We start from the raw sequence: 23,138 nt of genomic DNA, 5'->3' as shown, positions 1-23,138 counted from the left end.
AAGAGACTTCCTTGAGAAAGTGATGAAACTGTGTTTTTAGTAGCATCGTTTGGTGTTTATTTCTATATGTTTTCATTTGAGAAAGTCTGTGTGTTTAAATGTGAGCACTTTAAGGCAGAAATCACTGCTCTTTAGAGTATAGTAAATAGCTTTACCAATGATTCCAATGGGTGCAGTAGGTTACTTAAATAGGCCACATATGTGTGCATGTTCAGTTGGAGAACAGGAGAAGACGTGTTGAAAACAGACTGATAAGCACTACAGACAAAAAAATACAAAAATGGAAAGTAAATGAAAAATTTATTATATATTTTAATTTTAGTGTTTAGTACATTGCACAGATCCAGAATAGAGTGACCTTAGACTTGAGAACGAATGAATGTAGAAATGAATAATGAAGTTATATTAAGTATCCTTTCTCTCAGATCCACAATCAAAACAAGGGGATTCAAAATAGGTCACAGCATTGCAACTGAATGTCACCCATTAACTTAAGAACGTCAAATATATCTGCTTGACAGCCTCCAGCAGATGTAAACTGCAGAATTACAACTTTGCTTACTGCAGGTGTTTGCCAGAGAAGTAAATTAGAACTTAGCAGATGGTAGAGCACACCAAATAGTTCTAAGAAAGGAGTATATGTATATGTGTATGTGTATGTGTATGTGTATGTGTATGTGTATGTGTATGTGTATGTGTATGTGTATATGTATATGTATATGTATATGTATGTATATCCATGCTCACATGAACACACAATAACATTTACTGAGAAAAAATTAGATGTCATGAATTTGAAGAACAGTAGGATGAATATACCAGAGTGTGTTGAAGGAAGGAAAGGGGAGGGAAAAGTGTTATAATTAAATTGTAATCTCAAAAATTATAGACAACAAAAGGAAAAGAAGACAGTATTGTACTTACTGACAGAGAGCACAGAAGGGAGTGAATTTTCCTGTGTCATCAAATCTTTCTTTGAGAAACTGGATACCTGTGAAAAAGAGAATCTCAACCACCTCTTCAGGCTTGTAAAAACAGCAGGTTGATCTGTCATCTGTACTTAGAAAGGCACTTTCAGCCGCTTCAAAATCTGCTGCAAGAATTCTGAACCTTCTTCACCAATACAGGGAATGGTATGAACTTTAAGATTTAAATGTTAAAATTGCACAACATAAAAAAAATCAAAGATTGTGTTCCAATGTATACCTGGAGTTTTTAAATTCTTTATCTGTAGGCCATTTTTTATGAAGCAAATTCTATTAGCATTTCCCCATCTCACTGCTCACTAGCAGAAGTATTTTAGACTATGAATATCACAATTCTGGTATTTCATAAAAATATACACAAGTAAAGAAAGTGTTGACATATATAAGATTCAGTTAGTAAAGTTTCATGTAAGATAAAAGTCACAAGAATATAGAAGTGGATATTTGAGTATACAATTAAAACCCAGCAATAAATGATATCAAGTGTTATTATTTGGGAAAATATATCATTATTTTCTTAGTATTCTTTATACAGCTAAACAATATTATTTTTCTTTGTAGGCTTTCTTCTTATACATCTTTTATACACTTAATTATACGATTCTAATACATTTATGTATCATTTTTCTAAGTTCTCTGGGAAGTTTCTATTTCTATGGATAGAATGTGTATGCATTTCAAAATGGTGAAAGAAAAGAATAGTAGGAAATGATGTAATTGCACACAGGCACACAAATACACACAGAGACAAACACAAATGCACAAATATTTAGTTAATGTAATAAAATTTTTTTAAAATAATAAAAAAATAATCATTAATAAAATTGAATATGCCTTTGTATCTCACTTTGGATTCAAATAGCAATCCATTACTCTAGTCAAGTATTTTAAATTGTTTCAAAACATTTATTTCTAAGTTTGCAAACAATTATGTGGACTTAGTTTGTCCATGACCTTCAGTCTTGGAATGTGAAAGAGGACTATCAACATTTTTTCCATAATTATTCCTTTCAAATTGGGAAAAACAATAAGAAGTAATTTCATCCTCGAACTTTGACTGTAGCTATCTTGTATTCAATTTTCAAATCTCTTATTACTTTATTTAGCCTAAGAAGAGCAAATACACACACACACACACACACACACACACACACACTCATATGCACACACACACACACACACACACACGCACACGCACACACACACACACAAACACACACACACACACACACACACACACACACACACACACACACACACACATACACACACAATTCCAAGACAGCATTTTGGAACATATTTTTACAAAATTAAGACAATAGAAACTATACTCATCTTTTGGTGTTCATAGATCCCTAGTGTGTGTGTGTGTGTGTGTGTGTGTGTGTGTGTGTGTGTATGTGTATGTGGAAGAGAGTTGTCTGCTGACTGGTGACTGGTTTCATTAGGTCTCAGCAAGCCTAAGGGCTCTGGTTCTCTTGAACTTCTCAGCAAAGGGATAGAAGCACAGGGATGGATTGCACCATTTAAGATATCATTTTAGTTTTGTAATATTACCTTCTTATTAAATATTTTCTTAAACATGTATACGTCAATAAAATGTGTTTGGATCTAACCCACCCTCCGTTTGTCCTTTCCAAAGGGTTCCTTTCCCCTCTTCCTTTCCTTCCTAAATTCGTAAACTCTCATTTTCTTTTATCCTTTTCTTTTCCTTTTTTCTTTTTGTTTCCTTTTTTACTTTAGTTTTGGTGTGGGTTTTTTGTTTGTTTATTTTGTTTTGCTTTGTTTTGTTTTGAGACTGGGTTTCTTTGTGTAATGCTTGCTATCTGAACTAACTCTGTAGACCAGGCTGGCTTGGAACTCAGAGATACACCTGCCTCTGCCTCCCAGATGCTGGGATTGAAGGTGTGCACCACCACTGCCCAGACTCTTTGCTTCTTCTTTAATTTAATGTCCACTTAATTGATTGGCTGTTGATTTATATGCACATGAATGTGGGACTCTTATTTTGGACTGTTATCATTTTTTGTTGTTGTTGTTGTTTTGTTTTTTTGGAGACAGGGTTTCTCTGTATAACGCTGGCTGTCCCAGAACTCACTTTGTAGACCAGGCTGGACTCGAACTCAGAAATCTGCCTGCCTCTGCCTCTGCCTCCCAAGTGCTGGGCTTGACTGTTAGCATATTTACACTGACAAATCTCTAAAGAAAAGTGATTCTCCCTTTGCAAAAGCCACGAATTGTCAATTGTTCTTCAGCTAGGTGTGACAGGTACTTGCTGGAACTCTTCTCCATCCATATGTGGGTTTTGGGTCTCTTACAAAACCCCCGCTATATTGCATGGCTGTTCCTGATCCAAACTTTGGTTCTCTTGCTTGCATGGCAAGAATTTACTGGCTTGAGCTGGAGAGATAGTTCAGAGGTTAAGAGCACCAACTGCTCCTCCAGAGGTCCTGAGTTCAATTCCCAGCAACGACATGGTGGCTCACAACCATCTGTAATGGGACACAATGCTCTTTTCTGGTGTGTCTGAAGAGAGCAATGGTATATTTATATACATAAAATAAACAATTAACTAAATCTTTAAAAAGAATTTACTGGGTGAGCTCTTTCCCTATTTTCATGTTTTGAAAATTATTAACTTTTATTTACAGCTCGTATTACACATTTTTTTTAAAGTCCTGGCTGGAAAGAAAAAGACTTATTTTTAAAAAGATAGTTTTAGAATTTTAGATTTGTAATCTTGATTTTATACAGATTTTCTATGTGGACATTTGGTTAAAAAGTGTTTGATTCTGTGGAGAACAAAAACAAAAAACAAAAAAAAACCCAAACCCTTTCTCTCAGACCTTTTCCTCACCCAACTGTTTGTGTTGTCATACTCAGGTTCAAAAGGCAAACAGAGTCTCAGAGCTTTAACAGTATTAACGCGATTATTTCTATTACATTTGGAAAGATTACTGAAACATTAAGTTTTTGATTTTGTTGTTTAGGATCACTAGTACCGCCATTATTAGAAATTATTTTACAGAACAACCAAGGAACAAATGGCAGTATTCATATATAGTCTAAACACCAGAATTATATGACTATTATAAACAAAATAGAACATAAGATTAATCTACCTGGTAATCATAAAGTAGGAGGAATTTGTTGTTTATATATTTTACTTAAAAAAAAATAAGTGTGCCAGACAACATTGGTACACTCTCACTTCCCATGGTATCTCTTTTGGAGATAAATGTAAAATAAATCATGCAATACAAGACAATTTTGTTCATACAGCCATAAAAGTGATATTGAGTCATTTTGGATGTAGTTAGTAGGATGGCAAGAATCAGATGTGAAGAGGGTATGAATGGCAGATTGCCTGTGAAAGCTCACAGTTAGCAAAGATGGAGGTGAGCTATACACAGCATAAACCAATCCCAAACCTTCTTTCAGCTGTAGGGGAAACCTATATTATCTGTACCTTTGATTTAAGGTGTGCAGTGTTGTCCGAGACCTGAATACTGGAGGAAACATGCAAAAATCTAAACCTATTTGTCAGTGCTAACCAAAAAGCCTGGCCATGTGTTAAACAATTAATTTGAAAGTTTCTGCACTTCTGACAAAAAATTGTAATGGGTGGCTTGCATTAGAAAGGGTTCATGACTACTCTTTTAAGTATATATGAATGTAGTAATTATTTTGCTTGCCAATAAGAAAGATGGATTAAAGAGGTTAGAAAAGGAAGTGAGTGTTAGATTGTGTTCTATCTAATTACGAAAACTGGTAACAAGAATGTTTGTTCATTTACATTGACTTTTTGTTTGGAAGAATTGCACAGCCAGAAATGGAGCACACAATGTTTTCTAAAGTAGTCTCAATTTCTTTAAACACAAGAGCCACACCCCTCTTTGCAGATCCCAAAACACAATCAGGATATAACAGATAAGACCTCAATCTTTCCTATGTACTTGTAATTATTTACTTTAATATTACATATTTTACGATACATAGATAGTTAATATATTAATTCTAAAATAGAATATAAAATGTTAAATGGGAGAAATGTTAGATTATATAATTATTTTCGGATTCAGAGCTTGCAGTACATTCATCACAAAACTATAGTGACAAAGCTCATTTAAATAGGGAACACTCCACTACTTCGAATCAAACCCTCATTTTGTATCAGAGATTTTATCTTGTATTGAGATATTGTTTAATTCTTTTTAAATAGTACCAATTTGTCTCAAGTCAGTGGTTGAAAATCCTGGTGATCAAAAACATAGAGTGATATTAAAGCAACAAAAACACATTTAGCCAATGGTAGCAGTTAGGGATTGATATTTACAATAAATAATTTTTAGTTTCTTTAAAATAACCACATTGCAATGTAAAGACTGTATGCAGGTGAAGGAATGGATTTATACATACCATATAAAAATTAAACATAAAATAGTTATGGTATTTAATGTTAGTACTGCATAAATATAGACTACTATGTGTATTAGTAAATGAAAAAGGATAAATTCTTGACCTATGAGAAACATAAAGATAAAACATATTTGAATACAGATGCAAACTTTTCAATATAAGAAGATTTGATCCCATTACTAGGCAAGCCTACATTTTACAGTAGGTAATATACATTTCTATGTAGTTACTAAGCATATAGGCAATAAATACAGCAAAATCATGAAGAACACAGCTTATAATACTATACAAGTAGAGCTCATTTTTTCTATATAAAACTATAGAAGACAATTTCTTTGAATGTATGGATGATAATAAAGTAATACTGTACCATAAACAATTCTCCAAGAATTTTAAAGTATTTATCTTGTATTAGGTATATTCTATTCACAATGAATTCAAGAACACCACTAATTTACAACGTTTTACTGATAGTTTAAGCTATGATAATAAGCTAAGAGTTAAAAATAAAATTCAAATAAATTCAAATAGAAGACATAATTGCCAACTTCTGAATCTCACAAAACTTAAAATAATAGCTAACAAATAGTAAGTGAATTTAAAAAGCATCAAAGCATCAGCATTGTCCAGGGGAGTGACATTAACAGTAGGTATTGTAAGCATATAAGCTGAATTATATAACTATGAAAGCAGAAAAGTCTTATTATCTGTTTTCTGTCATCTATAGAATCAGGAAAACATGATATAATCAAGTTCAACTCTGACAACCTGAGGACAATGACCCATGAGAATAAAAAGTTGACATTCCTGTTCAGAAGGCAAGCTATAATTTGAATTTCTGCCATTTTTTGTTCTATTCAAGCCATCACATTCTAAAGGGGCATCCAACACTGTTGAGTTTGATCAATTTCATTCAGCACAGTTATCAAAATTATAACTACTTTTGGGAACACCATTATAATTATTCAGAAATAATCTACTAGCTATCTAGAATCAGTCCATTCAAAATTTCAGGTAAAACTATTTTATATTTATCCATATGAGAACAATAAAATTAATAGACTATTTCTATATTCTATATGAATGTTATGGAAAAGTGAAATTAAAAAGTCTTTTACTGAAAATTCCCTGAGAACACAATAATACTTACATGTAAACTTAATAATATATGTAATCTACCAACAGAAATTGAAGATCATTAAAATAAATGTCAGAAGAACATATTAATCTCTTATAGGATAACTGTTAATGTGTTTGCACTCCTGAGAATTGTTAATAAGCATAATACAATTACTCTTCAAACTTTTGTATTCATTATTTGTAACTAAAGAATGAAAAGTTAAAATTTACCTCTCCTTATCCAGCTTCCACTTTACATTCTCTAATCCTAATGAAATGTGATTTCTGGCTCTAAAAGTACCTAAAACTAATGGGTTTCCACCCATCCCTGATGGAGAACAAATGCTCTTGCTCAGATAAGTCTGTTTTCATAAAGTTGGAATAGAGGAGGTTTATCGTAATGAATTTAAGCCTACTGTAAACTAGAGAAAGTAGTAATAATCAAAAGATACTGATGGAACAATGATACAGAATAGAGAGACCCAACTACTCTACCTGTATTGCATATTCTCCATGGTTTAGTCTTTGTTTTTAATTTTTTTATTACATATTTTCCTCAATTAAATTTCCAATGCTATCCCAAAAGTCCCCCATACCCTCCCCCCCACTTCCCTACCCACTCATTCCCATTTTTTTTGGGCCCTGGCGTTCCCCTGTAATGGGGCATATACAGTTTGCAAGTCCAATGGGCCTCTCTTTCCAGTGATGGCCGACTAGGCCATCTTTTGATATATATGCAGCTAGAGTCAAGACCTCCGGGGTACTGGTTAGTTCATAATGTTGTTCCACCTATAGGGTTGCAGATCCCTTTAGCTCCTTGGGTACTTTCTCTAGCTCCTCCATTGGGAGCCCTGTGATCCATCCAATAGCTGACTGTGAGCATCAACTTCTGTGTTTGCTAGGCCCCAGCATAGTCTCACAAGAGACAGCTACATCTGGGTCCTTTTGATAAAATCTTGCTAGTGTATGCAATGGTGTCAGCGTTTGGAAGCTGATTATGGGGTGGATCCCTGGATATGGCAGTCTCTACATGGTCCATCCTTTCGTCTCAGCTCCAAACTTTGTCTCTGTAACTCCTTTCATGGGTGTTTTGTTCCCACTTCTAAGGAGGGGCATAGTGTCCACACTTCAGTCTTCATTCTTCTTGAGTTTCATGTGTTTAGCAAATTGTATCTTATTCGCAAAGGAACTCACACAATATGTACTCACTGATAAGTGGATATTAGCCCAAAACCTAGGATACCCAAGATCCATGGTTTAGTCTTAGTAGTCTTAGATGTGCTGCCAAATACATTCCTTAGTTGAAGAATACATCTAGTTAAAAATGCTGGGTAAGAATGGCAGTGAGGACTCTAAGGAGTTTTGTTGACTCTAAGAATTAGGGAAGAGTAGCCTAAGCTGAGAACTACGAAACATCTTCATGAGAAAAGCTAGGTGTAATGTGTGTGAAAATGCACTGTATTCCTGGCTGGCATTAAAAGTCTATTTGTATTTAGCCATCACAAATTAACAGTCAACAGGCTTTGTTTTGTTTTCACAGCTGTATTCAACTTCAGAAGTGCAAAATAATATAAAAAATGGAGATTGTATTTGGAAAGTAACAGACAGGTGAAAAGGAAATGGAATATGCTTAATGAAATGCATTTTTTTGAAATGACAACAGCAAGGCAGAATATCATGGATCCAAGAAACTTTTTGTAGCCAGAGAAAAGATGTAGTTAGATATTGGAGAATGTGAGGGGGATGGTAGAAGCTGGGTAATGCGATTTTGAATTTGAGATACGATTTGCTGGAATTGATAACCACATGGAGTTATTTGACTGTGGGGATTGCTCTTTGATTCTGTGAGCTATTGTCTGCTGTAAGTGGGTACAGGAAGATGATTGCTGAAGAAGAGCTCAAGAGATCGGAGGTATTGGATATTTTAATTACCAAGGATTTATTTCAAGGGACAATTTAGAAAACCCTCATAATATTTCAAATGCTATAATCCTTCAAGGATTAAGGAGAGTCTCAAAGAAGCTAACTGCTCATATGATTTGATGGCACTGATTGAATAATATTTTAGAGAAGAAAACTGGAGTGGTCTGCTGTTACAGACTATGACAAAGCTTCTATAATCTAGTTGATCAAAAACTTCAGTTAGTCTGTAAAGAAAATTTAATCCACCAACATGGATGCTTTGGCAAGAGATTAATCCATTGACTTTCTAGGTCCATATAATCCACGTAGAATGGATTACAGTAAGATCTGGGTGGAATACAGAAACACCCTTAGAACACACCTTTAAACCCTGACAATGAAGGAAAGGGAAGATTGTAGAAAATGAGTAATCAGAGATTTCACAGAATAAATTAGAGCTAGGATCTGCCCAACTCACGTGAGAACATACAGGAAAGCCTACTTAAGAGCAGCACGGGGAGAAAAAGGTGTGTGTGTGTGTGTGTGTGTGTGTGTGTGTGTGTGTGTGTTTTCTGGCACTTTTACCAGGAAAATTTTACAGAGACATCGTGCAGAGAGAGGCTAGATACAGGCAAAGACAGAACTAAGCAGAGAGTGAGAAGGAGCCAAAAGATTAGAGCAAATTGCCAATGTTAGTATAAGGCCTAGCAGAACAGTTCAGTCAGAAGCTGAGAGAAACTGCATTGAATCAGTCAGTTTGAAAGATTAGATTATGCAGAGGCTAGAAGCTAACTGGACTAGCCCTAGGTTTAATGGGAGCCCAGAATGATCTGGGCTCAGCCATAGCCGTGTAGTCTCACAGCTTAGAAATAAAAGCAACATTTATATTAGGTTTTTTACTAATAAATATACAATTCTATCAATGTGTGGCATGAACAGCTCATTTTGTTAGACTTAGTTCCAGCCAAGCATCTTAAAAACTGGAGAGGGTAAAGCTCATCTCTCTAGAAGTAGGGCTTGTAAGTTGATTAGAGCCTTAGCTGGGAAGTTAACCAAGATAAAACTGCATATAGTTTCTTTCACGATTTTCTTAAGATGACAATTGGATTAGAAGTGTCTCAAAAGCCTTAGGGAAAAACATTTTATGTTTAACCTAGAAGTTAGGTTACATGCTGTCATTTCTCTGATAATTAACAGCTTCACCAAGATTCACTGGAGATAGATACAGATAGAACTTTACCACCTACTGTTAAGAAGGATGCACATATTAATGTGTCACTGTTTACAGAAGATGTGAAAGGGGAGATCTATGGCAGCTGAGTAGATACTCTGGGAAAACTAGGAATCACAAAGGAAATGTACACTGCAGAATCTCACTGTTAGAACGAAGGTAAGAAAGAAAAACTGTTATCAGACAATTTGTGTTATCAAGAAAAAACATGTCTTTATCATAGGAACAAGGAAAATACAAAATACAAAAAAAGTTTGAACATAAAGTAAAATTGGCTGTGATATTGCAAAGGATCAGAATCAACAGATAAGCAGACCAACAAACTCTTAGGTATTAGGAAACTTAAGTAGAAGAGATTTATTAAAAATGAAATGTACTCACTGATAAGTGGATATTAACCCAGAAACTTAGTATAGCGAGATATAAGGTACAATATGTAAAACATATGAAACTGAAGAAGAACGAAGACCAAAGTGTGGACACTTTGCTCATTCTTAGAATTGGAAACAATCACCCATGGAAGGAGTTACAGAGACAAAGTTTGGAGCTGAGACAAAAGGATGGTCCATCTAGAGACTGCCATATCCAGGGATCCATCCCATAATTAGCCTCCAAGCGATGACACCATTGCATACACTAGCAAGCCTTGTTGGAAGGACGGTGATATAGCTGTCCCTTGTGAGACTAGGCCGGGGCCTAGCAAACACAGAAGTGGATGCTCACAGTCAACTATTGGATGGATCACAGAGAAAGTATCCAAGGAGCTAAAGAGATCTGCAACCCTATCGGTGGAACAACATTATGAACTAACCAGTACCCCAGAGCTCTTGACTCTAGCTGCATATGTATCAAAAGATGACCTAGTCGGCCATCACTGGAAAGAGAGGCCCATTGGTCAGGCAAACGTTATATGCCCCAGTACAGGGGAATGCCAGGGCCAAAAAATGGGAATGGGTGGGTAGGGGAGTCGGGGGGGGGGGGGGGACTTTTGGGATAGCATTGGAAATGTAATTGAAGAAAATACGTAATAAAAAAAAAGAAAAAAAATGAAGAAATGTGTACAGAAACATAATTTAAAGAATAAAAGAAAAAATATAAAATATATATATTGTAACGTTTATTATGCTGGTCAGTATAAAATGAGATGGCACCTTAAATAAAAATAAATACAATTATGCAATATTTTAAAGTATTTAGAAAGCTTTTGTTTTTATTCATTTATATACACACACACACATATTCATTCATATGTTTAGGTAACAAGGTGTCATGTAGGTAGAAGTCAGAGGACAAATTGCAGGACTCAATTCTCTTCCATTCCAATGTGGGTTCTTTTTCATGAAGAGCCATAACTGGCCCTAGAAAACTTTAATTATTACACCATGATATGTATTTCACTGAGAACATGATCTATTTTTCATATAGCTTTATAAAATAATACTAAGAAATAAAATATAACAGAACTATATAATTTGTGTGCTTTCATAAATTAAAGTGAAACATATTTGAATAGTTAGTTGTATCTTAAGTTCCACATTTGTAACTTATTATTTTTGACAAGGCTACTAAATAGGAGTAAAATGAACACATATGACATAATTCATCTATGTAAGTTCTCTCCACTGGCAAATTTTCTAACCACTAATTACTCCAGTTGTTAAACCACATAAAACTTGAGATTCTCTCTTGTTCAACAGGCACAGAGCCAAATTTTTGCACTATCTTTAATCATGGTAATAAAGTATTCTAGTTTTAGTAAACTGTTGATACCTGACAGGAAAACAATCTCTTTTTATTTCAGAGTTTTGACAGTTGATTTATTTTATTTTATTTTAAGAAAATATCTTAATTAAAATATTCTTAAATCATTTCTCCTCTTACTTTTCTCTCTTCCATCATTTTATATACCGTTTACTCTCAAATTTATGGTCTTCTTTTAAAAACTGTTGTTAAAAGCATGTATAAATATAAAGATCAAACCTTCTTATAGACAGCTGCCCTATGGCTGTGTCTTCACATACTTTCCATCATGAGAAATTCTCCTACCCACTAGGTTTATCTAACCATAACTCTCACCCATGTCAAATATCAACTAACTGGGGGGCCAGGTTTTGAAAATGAATTTTTGTAAGGCAGAAAATTTCAGTCCTTAACAAATGTTCTGTTTAAAAACCAATGTCCATACTTTAGATAAAGAACCAAAGAAAAAGAAAGTACCAAAAAAAAAGGAGGAAAGAAAAAAAGAACACACATACATGAATTCAGAAGTACTGTAAATTACATCTGTTTTGATTAATGTTTATTTTTATTATATTTTTATTATTAGAGCAGATAATTTTTCCTCTTAGGATATAGTACTTTCTTAAAATTCAATATTATGCTTCACAATGATGACAACAATGGTATCTCCTATATCCTTTTTGAATTATGTTTGAGAAAACGTGTCAAACTTTAGCTTTGCATAATATTTTACAGACACTAAAAACATATAACTTATATTCTTAGCCCATTAAAAATTTAAATTCTAATAAGAGTGAATTTATTTCTGTCTTCCCTCATATTTTGATCACACCCTCTTGTGGTGAACACTGGCGTTTGGAATAGAAGGCATTAATATGTTTATTACAAGATTAATGAGGAGCAACAACAGTGGAAAAGTAAATGTTGCTGGGATAAAAGTGCTTTACATAACTTAGGATGCTGTTAACTACATGCCACCTTCACTTTCTATTGCTGTGAAGAGACACCATGTCCAAGGTAACTCTTAGGAAAGAAAGCATTTAACTCTGGGCTTAGAGTTCCTCAGGCTCAGTCCATTATCACCATGTCATAGAGAATGGCGGCAAGGTACTGCAACAGTAGGTGAGAGCTACATACATATACCCACCCACAGAGAGAGAAACAGAACAAAAAATACAGACAGACAGACAGACAGACAGAGACAATGAAGGACAGAAACAGAGACACAGACTAAGCCTCCCTCTTGTGGGCTTTCAAAACTGCAAAGCACACTATCTACTTCTTCCAACAGGGCTATACCTATCCCAACAAGGCCACACTTAATAATCATTCTTATCCTTTCACATAGTGCCACTCCCTGGTGATTAATCATTCAAATATATGAGCCTATGCAGGCCATTCTTTTTCAAAACACTGTAGTGTTTTGGGATTAAGGAGGAGATGTGTCTTGGTGATTAACAGCTCATATTGTTACTTATTAGAGTGACACACAATCTCCTCTAACTTCAGCTCAAGGAGATCTGATGGTGTATCCTGGTCTCTCCCGGTACCTGCATTCACATGCACATACTCACTGACATGCATCAGTACTCAAATAGTTAAAAATCAAATGAATTTAAATCAGAGTTGTCATCTGTTGGAGAATAGTTTCATGATATATTGTGTGGAGCACAATAAAGGAGTTGAGGATGAAAGTTGTAAGCTATATTGCTCATGTCATTACGTCAATATGGAACTTGATTAAACAAAAGTTCCAAAACTCTTCTGTTAACTTATATCTAAAGATACGTTTTTTTAAAGCCCGTGTTCTATTTGCAGTTACTATTATTTTCCTATGGTACATATAAAGGATGTGCAGAGTTATTTCTGAGTGTTATTTGTACCCTTTTGTGTGTTTATATGTCATGTACCTTCAAGTTCATTTCTAGTTTCACACTTGTAGGATCCTAAAATGTAAGTCCATTTTAACTTGGCAGAGGAAATATTGAGCCTGTATACTGGGATAGCAATCATAATTATTATTGCAATGAATTTCTAAATTATTATTTATGTAATGTTTAACATCTGCTAAGAATTCTCTTATATATAATATATACTTGCACATAAATATCTATTTAATAACCTATGCATATGTGTGTGTGTGCATGTGCGTGCGTGCGTGCGTGCGTGCGTGCGTGCGTGCGTGCGTGCGTGCGTGCGTGTGTGTGTGTGTGTGTGTGTGTGATGTTTGTAAGCACATAAGCAGATCAATCTTAAGTTAGGTACTATGAACTTATACTCTGTGGTTCTTTAGTAATATAAAAGATAATGTGTGTCTATTTTCATTGTGAAATTTAGTAACAGACAAAATGGAGAAGACGGATGAGAAAAAGCAGCCAGTACAGTTCCTGCTAAGAGTGAACTGCCAGACACTGTTGAGAAATTTTAGCTGTGTCACCATATTCCTGCTTGGAACTTTTACATTCTCAAGATATTGGTTTTAAAAATCTGTCTGTGCTGCCTCGCTTTGTACTGTTGACATGGAAGGATGAATACTATTGATTTTGTCTTATTAATATGCCAATAAAATTATCTTATTCTATGGAATCTTTCACTTAATAACCAGGAACAATTTAAAAAAAAACTATAATGCTGTTTTATCCATGTGTTTTCATTTTCATATGACCACAAAGAATGGAGTAATTTAAGAAATGGTGGCAGAATGTTAATCATCAAGTGACAAAAGAGGAGAAAGAGGCTTTGAAATATAATCTAACTTGGGTTCAGATTATAACCATGAAGTCCAACTTTCCATATCACAGAATCAGAACCTGCTTTGCAATCATTCCTAAAGGCAGACTTTTAAAGCTATTACCTTTCTGTCTCTGGTATTCTTTCTACTATGGTTTTTGAAAACAAAACAAGACCCATGGTGGCTTTTAAATTAACATTTTCCCCCTGATAGTTAAGAAATAAAATAAACATGAGGGGTATTTTAAAAGCTTTACAGAACTTATCTTATTAAAGACAGAACTGAATAAGTTAACTAAATAAAGATACACATATATACACTAAGATAGAAAACCATGAAATGCAGTTTAAAGCCTTTCTGAATGAAGCTTTTAGAAATCATGTTCACTGTTGATGTACCGTTCCTAACAAGTATTGTGAGTACCAGTGTAAAGTTGTTCAATTTAAGACACAGTAAGACACTTGCACATTAAAAATTATGAGCAAATGAATGGCAACTGTTACTAAATATGTTACATTAGCTTGTTGCTATTACACATTCATAGATGTTTCTTATTCAAAAGAGTAACATATAGTACATGTAGTTTGTAATTTTTTTTAAAGAATGGTTTCATTCATTTTAATTCTCAGTGTATAATTGGAACAAATGTGATTTAGATCTTGTCTATGTCCTTCAGGGTCTCTATAATTTTTGAATTTATATCGAAAGCAACAAATACTCTAAATGCTATATTAAAAGTAAACTTTCTCAAAAGTAATCAAGGAAAAAAGATTTTTAACATTTTGTCTCAAAATGATAGTGTCACTGCGTATCTGTATGGATCTGTACTTGCAAGCTCATGGCCAATGTTTTAGTGGAACTCCTCTTAACAACCAGGAAATGATTTGATGACTTGTCTGTGTATGAGTTTTTCTATCTTTTAGAGTTTAAATTTTTAAGGAGAAATTTCATCATTAAAGTACCATACTGTGGAGAATTCTTTTATTCTATATTTTGAAACTATATATTTTCCTTTTAAAAATTATCTTAATGAAATACATGCAGGACTGTTTACTGAGGCCATGAACTCATATTTAAAGTGCAGGGAAAGAAAAGTTCAAAATGAGAAAGAACGTTCTCCTTTTAGTTTAATAACAAGACCCTGCTTACATATCTCATTTCATAACAAATGGCAATATACTAGATCCTTATTCCTCTCCATGGACATTTTGATTACATATGTTGGGACAATTCATTTCATGATTCACAGCAGGGGTTTATGGCGAAGCAAAAGAGTCATAAAACCAGAGTTCACCGCCTCATGATATAAACAGTGGATTCCCAGTTCACATACAGAAGCCATTAAGCTTTTTTTGCCAGTTAAAACATAATCACTCAGAATGATTTTAAAAATGCATCTGACCCAGCTACTCAATAAGCAAGCATGCTAACCTGAAAGTTAGTTACACTAAAACACATTAAGTAAACATCTACTTACATCAAAGAGAAAATTAATAAAGTCTCATATGATTATTTTATAGTATATAATGAATTTATAATTGCATATCATCGTATTTAGTAAGAAAATGAAAAACCAGGATATTGAATATTTATAAACAACTCCTAAATAAAATATCTTTGTTAGAAAATAAAACTGTAAGTGGGTATTTGTACAATGTTTAATTCAAAGAATATAGTAAAGCTGCATTAACTACTGCAAGTCTATGGTTGTTTTAACTCTAATTGAGGTACCATTTATCCACAAAAATCTCCTTTATACAATCTCATAATGAATTAATTCTGAAAGGCATAGTTTTCTGTACACATTTCAAAAGCACTTATCCCATGGTGCAGTGTTGAAATACATTGCAAATTATAGGGTCAAGTCTTGTAGCTTTTGGGTGGGCTGAATTATTCTGTGTGTGGATGGGTGGGAATGGATTTATGTGCGCTTGGGAGTCAGATGACAAGCTTACGTGTCATTTCACAAGAGCCATGATTTCCAAGTCAACCCAGATTTTGGGAGTTTACACACTTTTAGTAGGAAGGTACAAGTAGGCACTACTTTAATTTTTCAATATAAACTCTGGGATTAGAATTCAGTTCTTTAACTTGCAAGCAAGCAGTGTGAAAATTAAAATAAGTACTCTGCCTATTTATCTTAACCACACAGATATTTATTTTTGTTAACTGAAATTTGACTACTTAATAAGGCTTTTTTTGACAAATAGAGAAACATGTAACGTTTAAAATATTTTTCATCGCAACTCAATTTTATATATCCTACTCAATTTGTACTGTTATTTTAATATCTAAATTGATATGCATTTGCCACTAAGAGAAAAAAAGAGCTAGAACCAGAACTAGTTAAGATTCCTATGTCTGGGAGTTGTGTCATAGGTATTCTGAACTTTTTGGCTAATATCAACTTATCAATTAGTACATAAAATGCATGTCCTTAGGATCTGGGTAATGTCGCTCAGAATGATGTCCTTATTTTTAATAGCCGAATAGTATTGTATTGTGTAAATGACCCACATTTTGTGTCCATTCTTCAGTTGAGGGACATCTGGGTTGTTTGCAATTTCTAGCTATTACAAATATGGTTGCTATAAACATCGTGGAGCATATGTCCTTTTTGTATGGACAATCATTTTTAAGATATATTTCCAGGAGTGGTATAACTGTGTCTTCCGGTAGAATTATTTCCAATTTTCTCATGAACCACCAGACTGATTTCCAGAGTGATTGTTCAGCTTTCAATCCCACCAGAAATGGAGGAGTTTTCTCCTTGCTCCACCCCCTTGCCTGCATAGATTGCTGCTTGCGTTTTTTGATCTTAGCCATCCTGATTGGTTTGAGGTGGCATCTCAGGGTCATTTTGATTTGCATTTCTCTGATAATTAAGAGTGTTGAACATTTCTTTAGGACCTTCTCAGCCATTCAAGATTCCTCTGTTGAGAATTCTCAGTTTAGCTGTGTACATCATTTTTAACAGGTATTATTTGGTTTTTTTTTTGGAGTCTAAATTCTTGAGTTCTTTGTATACTTTGAATATTAGCCCTCTATCAAATATAGGGTTAGGGAAGATCTTTTTCCAATCTGTAGGTTGTTATTTTGTCCTACTGACAGTGTCCTTTGCCTTACAGAAGCTTTTCAGTTTCATGAGGTCCCATTTATTAATTGATATTTTGTTCAGAAAATTTTCACTTGTGCCAATGTGTTTGAGGCTATTTCTCACTTTCTCTCTCTCTTTCTCTTTTTAGATTCAGTGTATCTGTTTTTATGTTGAGGTCCTTGATCCATTTGTACTTGATCTTGGTACAAGGAGATAAATATGGGTTTATATTTTTCTTCTCTGTGTTTCTGTTCTTGTATGTGTTTGGTGCACACGTGTATATGTATATTTCAAAGGTGTATTCTTGAGAATATTGTCAGGAATATTGTTTGATCTCTCTTTCACTGTATTCTTTGAGACTAGATATCTCAATAAAACTCAGAGTTCATTTATGTGGGTGGTGTCCCAGCCTGCTTCATCAGGCATTCATTCTTTAGTTTTCAAGTCTGGTCTTTCTTCTGTATATCAGGAATATTAATCCCTGAAGGTCTTCCTGCCCTTACAAAATTAATTTATAAATGTAATCAACCACCTCATTTAAAATGTACTTTAGATATATTTATTTTATATACATAAATGTTTTGCCTGCATGAATGACTCTGCATCATGTGCATATGTGGTTCTTGAAAAGTCAGAAGAGGTTGTGGAACAAATGGTAAAGATGGTTGTAGCTGACATGTGGTGGCTGGAACTCAACCCTGGGTCTTCTGTAAGAACAATGAGTGAATGAGTGCCCTTAATGACTGAAGTATCTTTCTAGCCCCAAACAACCTCAGTTTTGAAGTGGATATGTGAAAGCAAGTTAGCTTATTTTTTCACAACACCTGTTTCCAGTATTAAATTAATTATGAAAGCCATTAGTTCATGTTTAATCTTAATATGTAATTAGTTCACATTACAATGTATATATCAGCCATTTGGACCACTTTTGGGAGAACTCTTTGTTTAGTTACACACTAAAGTTTTATTGGGTTATTTTTTTTTGTTGATACTTCAATTTCTTGGTTCCTTATATATTATAGATATGAATTCTGTCTAAGAAGACCAGAATATTATATTCATGAACTGACAGCAACTTGGCTAGTTACCTGCCCAAGACCTAAAGAATCCAAGCATAAAAAGGGGTCAATGGTGCTTATAAAGACCAACCTACAGCTGAGGAGCTGTTGACAATTAATATAAGGTTAGAGATTAGAGAGAGGGAGAATGTCAATGCTCTTCAGGGAATTAAACCTCAATATTCTGTGCATGTACCAATAGGTAATTGCACACCCATGCACATATGGGCATCATGAAATAGAAACTGTGGATCTAAAGGAAAACACACGACATTAAGAAGCATCTGGGATAGTGGTTTGACTAAAACCCATTTATGGTTGTGTAAAATTCTCAAACAATAAATGAAAATATAATTAAAGCACACACCAAAAAAATATCAACAAAGCCCATTTGTTTCCAATATGCTTTTATTTCAATTATATCATTTTGAGGGGAGCACCTTTAACTCTTAGTCTATTCATTCTTGATTTTACCTGCAATGTTTATTGTAAGTGTTAAGAGACTGGAAGAAAGCTTGTCAAATGCAGGGATGGGTTAGAAGGAAAGTATACAGAAATGTATAGGACATGTGTTTCACGGTGATGAGAAGCACTGCTTCCCTGAAGAAAGTGCCCTCAGAAGCTGCTGAGAACTGCATAAGGCAAAGTGGCAAATGCAGTCCTAATAAAAAGCAGTTTTAAATGAACTGCTTCAGTAGGGAGTGTGTCTATCTGTGATTTTAAAGTGAAGATCTGGACATATATGTATAGGAAAATTATTTACAAAATCTTTCTTTATTTTCATTATAGGTATGGAGAAATATTCTGAAAAGTTTAGTCCTCATGTTAGAATAAAATTATTTAGCAGCTAAGTACATGGATACTGACTTTCTCAAAAAAGTTTGTGTCTCCTTGCAAAGTTTATCTCAAAGGGAACAGGTACTAAATTCAAATACATGTCTTTTCTGTCAACTAAGACTTATATTTACTTTATAGGAAGAAAGGTATGTAGGATGAATATAGACATGAATAGGTTTGGTGACTTGAGATAAGAATAAAAAGTAGTTCTCTCTCTCTCTTCCTCTCTCTCCCTCTCTCTTTCTTATGACCTTTTCTATTTCAACTTAGTGACATATTACATGACTAGCAACAGGAAAACGGAGCTTAAAGAAATTTGTTTTAAAGAAATAAGAGAAGCAGTTTCAAAATAAGTACACTTCTGTTTAAAAAGAGCAAACCAGGTGTTACCTAAGGCACTGTTGTGATCTCAGCAGCATGTGTCTGATTGTTGTCTCATGGTATGGAGTACTGATTTTTAGAGTTGGGATTGGAAGGAAACGAGTAAGCCTAACTTGAAATAATTTTCCTGAGTACTAAACCACACACTTCCTGTGTAGGTTTTGGTTTACACTTTACCTACCTCAAACAAAATAAGGTATTAAGCATTGTTCAATATTTTTCTTAAAGCTTTTAATACCAAATGTCCTACAATCTGAGAAAAAAGGTTCATACATTTTCAGTACAAATTATTGAAAATATTTTAGTTATCTTAAATAATTGCTGTCTCATTTTGCTCAACAAATTGACATGAAATCCTTAAATTCACCCAGTAGAGCCTATCTCTTGTTTGTCAGGATCACTACATTAACAAAAGGTCCAACTTATTCTTTACCGTCTTTTGTGCATGCCTACATATTAGATTCCCTCAGCTACCATGAAATGTCTCTTACACTCCACTTTGTAGACTATCATATTCCAGTGCCTTAGTCCTGTGCCATCACTATGAACATGTAAATTTCTGAATATTCAAAACTTTCACATATCTCGAATAAAACAGTTTCATGCACATATGCCCTAAAATGGGCTGTGTGTTCAATAACCCATCATGAGTTGGAATCATTAAGTAACTAATGATATTGCAAAATTTGAAGCATAGAGAGGAAGGCTTGAGAATAAGTGTTATTAAAATGTTGGTGGGAAGATTATCAGCATCGTACATAACATCTACCAAGCTTCCTAATGAAATCCATTATGTGCTACAAGTAAATCACTAAATTTAAATTGTATTCTTAAAAGCCTAACTTTGGTCATTGCTGAGAAGACACTACCTGAAATGTGCTCAAAAATCTATGTTAACATATAGCTAAGTAAAACATCAGACACAAAGCCTGTTTCATGCAAGAAATATGTGTGGTAAGTAGGAACCAGAAGCTAAATTCTCCTCTCTCCAGATTGAGGAAAATATCACATATCACTATCCTGGGAAAATACCCAAATCAAACAGTGAATATATATTTTGTATTGAATTCACATTACTTTTGCACCACTGAACAGTCTAAAATGTCAAAGGTGAACTGTTGTAGTTCAGAGTCATATGTAATTAATAAAGAAGAGAGGATGCTGTGCACGGTGATTTCTTCCCTGTGTAAATTTTTACTCTTACTATTTTAAAGAGACTTTTGGATTGATTCTCTTCTTTCATCCACTTTCCATACCTGTTCTGTACCTCATTTGTCTTTTCAGAGAATGTCTCCCTATAAAGTATTGCTAAATTCTTGTCCAATTGGAGAACTTTCCTATTAGAAATAAATAGTTTTGGGGACTTGCTTGCTACGGTGTGTCTGAGTACGTGTGAGTGTGTGTGTGTGTTTGTGTGTGTGTGTGTGTGTGTGTGTGTGTGTGTGTGTGTGTGTGAGAGAGAGAGAGAGGATGGTGATGAGCTGTGGAAGTTGATTTTCTTCTACCATCACATGACTTCCGTGGGGCAATCTAAGATTATCAGGCTTGGTGGAAGAAACTTGAATCCACTGACTCATCTCTGTGTCCCTTGGTAGGAGCCCTTTTTCGTAGTTTTAGGTGGTATTCCTTCACTCTGATATCTTATCATATCATTCTTCCTATCATTGTCATATTTATGACTATCGACACAATAAATTATCCTAGAGGCAAAGGCATTTTGATAATATTTATATCTCATTGTCAAGTGCAATAGTCAAGCCATTATTCTTCCTCAAAGAATTTTGCTAAACTAATGAACAATAAAGGTACATTTACTTGCATTTAGTTTTTTCTACATCCATACTTTGCATGGTAGGGAGTTAACTGTGCTATCATGTAATATTGTATAAAGTAGTTATTAAAACCGGGAGTTGGGATAGTGCATTGGCATCAGTACGCTGGATGAAGATAGCTACTTCCTCAGGTTTTCCTCTGACCTGCATTCACACACCCATAGCATTTGCACACATCTGTGCGTGCACACTCATTCACACATACACACACTAAATATAATGAACACTTTTAAAATAAGAACTGCATATGGCAGATGTGTAGATTGGCACTTCATGCCTTTGAAGTCGAATAGTTTAAAGTGAGAATGGTTGTACTAAAAGGATAAAAGAAGAAAAATTGGATAACAGCTACATATGGTATTGGCAGCTACAGCAATCCCATTATGAGTAAAATAATATTTAAATCTTCTAATCATTTAACTACTAAAATGACCTAACACTATCAAAAAACTCTTATCTCTCAAATCCCTTCACATGAATTTGTATGAATTTGTAAGAACATTAAGCTTTCACTATGACCATAATTAGATAGACTAAAAAAAAAAAGTACCTCATCATATTTTGCTAATTCCTGATTATTCAGACTGACGGCAGAAAGCCTCAGCATGAATTACTAAAACCTGAGGTCATTCAGAGCAGATGAAAATTACTCTGGGCTCATTATGTCTATCCCATTGAAATATAAGTACATTTTTTAGCTTCAGCAAAGCCACCATTGATACTTTAATAAATGTTATTCAGCATATATATTCCTATTTTCACACATGTATACTGAAATCTATATTCAACATAGATTGAGTTCAATATATATTAAGAATAGGAAATTAAATAAAATATATTAACTTCACGTAAAATGAGCCTATTATTTAAAGTACCATTATAGTTTCCAAAAATTGACCATGCGAGAGCAATTGCCACATTAACATTGGGGTTTATTAGCCATTAGAAATAAAAGAGTGCATGAACTACTATAGAATTCATGAAATATAAGACCCATGCCAGAAAAGTTAAAACAACTAAGAGCAAACACTTTCTATTAGATTCTGCATGATGTAGTAGCAATCTTCAGGCTGTTTCACTGACTTATCTGTATATTCCGTGCTCTTACTGACACTTGTCAAGATGAAACACTGGAATGATTTGCCTGAAGTCAAAACTGAGTACCAAGACAGGCTTTCCATTTTTATAATCATTACAGCTTTTGTAGTGTGTAGGTCTTTATATTAGAATACATAAATCCTGAGTGAGTAAGCAACATAAAGCACAACTAAACTAGCACCAAAATATGGTATTTTGAAACTTCTATATGGTTTAGAAAATATTGCAGATAATTACAACAGGACTTGAGAAACTTTTAGTATGTATTTACGAATTATGTTTTCAATCATTTTGTGTATTTGTATAGTGTGTTGTGAGGGCTCATATGTGTGGACTCATTTTTGTGTCTGTGTACCTCACTGAGGAGACCCAAGGTTGAAGTAGGCTGTCTTCCTTATTTACTTTGTGGCTTGTATGTTAAAGAAAGGCTCCTTGATGGACTCAGGGTTCATGTTTTAGTTAGTCTTTAATGACCCAGTTTGCCCTGTTTGTTGCTCCTATGCCTTTGAATTCACTAGGATTACTGGCGAGGCATGAAACCCACCAAGTATATCAATGGTTGTTGGGGACCACAATTGCCATCTTCATATATGTATGAGAAATAACTTATCTACCGAGCTATCTCTTTTATTATTCCATAAAAAAGTTGGAAACTGTCATGTACCATACAGTCTAAATTGATATATAATACTTGTGTTTCTTAAATA

At 34.2% G+C, this 23,138-nt stretch overlaps 1 protein-coding gene across 9 annotated transcripts in view; it reads left to right on the top strand.

The window, feature by feature from the left end:
* Epha5 (Eph receptor A5) overlaps positions 1 to 23,138 on the top strand; it is a 363,058-nt gene that overhangs the window by 156,781 nt on the left and 183,139 nt on the right. The window lies entirely within an intron of this gene.

Source organism: Mus musculus, chromosome 5 (assembly GCF_000001635.26).
Source record: "Mus musculus strain C57BL/6J chromosome 5, GRCm38.p6 C57BL/6J".
In the NCBI taxonomy this organism is placed as follows: domain Eukaryota; kingdom Metazoa; phylum Chordata; class Mammalia; order Rodentia; family Muridae; genus Mus; species Mus musculus.
Note: the sequence above shows the minus strand (reverse complement) of the source record. Positions and strands in the feature narration are given on the sequence as shown.